Source organism: Eumetopias jubatus, unplaced genomic scaffold (genome assembly GCF_037043125.1).
Source record: "Eumetopias jubatus isolate StellerSeaLion01/CBP00866 unplaced genomic scaffold, mEumJub1_p1.0 scaffold_4, whole genome shotgun sequence".
NCBI classification, from domain to species: Eukaryota; Metazoa; Chordata; class Mammalia; order Carnivora; family Otariidae; genus Eumetopias; species Eumetopias jubatus.
The window spans coordinates 140122597-140124879 of record NW_028274810.1 but is presented as its reverse complement, the minus strand read 5'-3'; the positions used below and the strand labels follow the sequence as shown (position 1 = coordinate 140124879).

Here is a 2283-nt window from a genome sequence, read left to right as displayed (position 1 = left end):
TTGAGGGAGGCCCTTCTTGAATGCCCCCCCAACAATAATTTGGCATCCATCAACAAAAAAAGTGCTTTTGTGGGAGCCAGCACCATATGCCAAGGTACCTAGGAGATGTCTCACCCACCTGTGCATTGTGCCATAGTCAAACAGACTTTGGTCCAGATTATGAACACAAAAGTAGCCCGTGAACTGGTCCCTGGCCCTTTGCCTACAGTCCAGAAGCCCTGGTGAACACTGACTTAGACAGTAATCATAGATAAGAAAGTCTTTGTGAAGTCCAAGAATCCAGCAGAGAAGTTCCAGCACACTGTTGGAACAAGAAAATCAGGGAGACTGAACAAGGTGAAGAGGGTAAGAGAAAAAGCTTGCGTTTATCCACATCACCGCTTTCCCAAAGTGGCACAGCTAGTGCCACGAGAGCCCTTCTTAGCCTATGATTTCTCTTGTGGAGGAAAGTGAGAACATGTGAGTGAGTACCTGGCTTCCCCAGCTGTGTGGGATGCTGCCAGAGGCCCATTTCTCTCTCATCCCATCCAGAGTACTGCATCATGAATTGCATGACTGGAGGTTGTAAGCAGCTGGGAGAACAACAGCGAAGGCTTGGATCATGTCAAAGGAACACCGACCCTACTAACCACATTATGGATTCCATCAAGAGGCCCACCCCATAGCTGTTGAGATGCCTCACCTGTCAATCCCCCCAATGGGCCCATGGACATCAATAGCACTCTGTGGGCTGCACCCACACACCTTGATGGGCAGCTCTTTGTATGTGCCCCTAACGGTAGCAAGAGTGAACTTTGGCAGACAAGTAGTGAGCATGCACATAAAGCTGGACTGTATCTATGGGCCAGGAAGAGACCAAAACTGAACACTTAGCCTCGCCTTTGAGAAAGTAAAAGGGTGGCTGTCAGCAATAGGCCTGGTGTGCAGCAGGATCAAAAGAAAGCATACAAGCTTAAGAATCTGCCACAAAATTTAAGAAACAATACAGATGCACATGGGGGGAGACAGAGAGAGAGAGAGAGAGGCAAACTACAAAACAGACTCTTAACTATAGAAAAGAAACTGAGGGTTGCTGGAGGGGAGGTGGGCAGGGGATGGGCTAAACGGGTGATGGGTATTAAGGAGGGTACTTGTTGGGATGAGCACTGGGTGTTATATGTAAGTGATGAATCACTAAATTCTACTCCTGAAACGAATGTTACACTGTATGTTAACTAACCAGAATTTAAATAAAAACTTGAAACAAGCCAACCAACAACAAAAAAGAATCTGCCACAAGAGGGAGCAAGAAGTGTGGAGCAATGTGTATCCACAGAAGATCTGAGAAAGCCCCAGAACGCCTAGTAGGGCTGAAGGAAGATGATTCTTTTCCAAAGTCATTCAGTAAAGAATGAAGGAGGTGATTGCTACTTTAAATGCAAAGATAGCAATGCAAGACTTCAGGGAACACAGAAAGTCACGGAAACATGACACCACCGAAGGATCATAATAATCTTCCATTAATCAACCCCAAAGACATGGAGATCTGCAATTTACCTAATCAAGAATTCAAAATAGCTGTTTTAAGAAAGCTCAGTGAACTACAAGAAAACACAGAAACACAATTCAATGAAATCAGGAAAACAACGTGCAAACAAAATGAGAAGTTAAAAAAAAACACAGAAATCATTAAAAAAAAAACAAATTCTGAGGTGAAAGGATCACTTTCATTTCATTTATGAAATGAAATGAAAAATGCAACAGAGAGCCAATCTAAATTGAAGACAGGACCTTTTAAATGATCTATTCAGAGAGAACAAAGAAAAAAGAATTAAAAAGAGTCAAGAAACATTGTGTGATCTATGGGATACCATTGAACAAGCCAATGTGAGAATTACTGGAGGTCGAGAAGAAAGAAGGATGGAGGCAGAAAACTTACTTTAAAAGATAATGGCTGTGTGTTTGCTTCGTTAGCACATATACTAAAACTGGAATGATACAGAGAAGGTTAGCTATGGTGCCTGCCTGCACAAGGATGACATACAAATTCAAGACATTCCATATTTTAAAAAAGTAATAATGGCTCAAAAGTTCCACATCTGAAGAGAGATTTGGCCATCCATGTTCACAAACTCATAGGTCCCCTAATTCAACCTATCCTCCAAGACACATTATAAAAGCTGTCAAAAATCAAAGACAAAAAATCTTACAAGCAGGAAGAGTAAAGAAGCTTATCACTTAAAAAGGAACCCCCATAAGGCTATCAGAAGGTTTCTTGGCAGAAACCTTATAGGCCAGGAGAGA

The 2283-nt window shown here is 42.3% G+C and overlaps 1 non-coding gene across 1 annotated transcript; it reads left to right on the top strand.

Annotated features, from left to right (window-relative positions):
- The first annotated feature begins 1937 nt into the window (after positions 1–1937).
- On the top strand, positions 1938–2047 carry LOC114216929 (U6 spliceosomal RNA). Its single transcript, XR_003610879.1, has one exon. It is a non-coding gene; the product is annotated as a U6 spliceosomal RNA (small nuclear RNA).
- Positions 2048–2283: the final 236 nt, after the last annotated feature.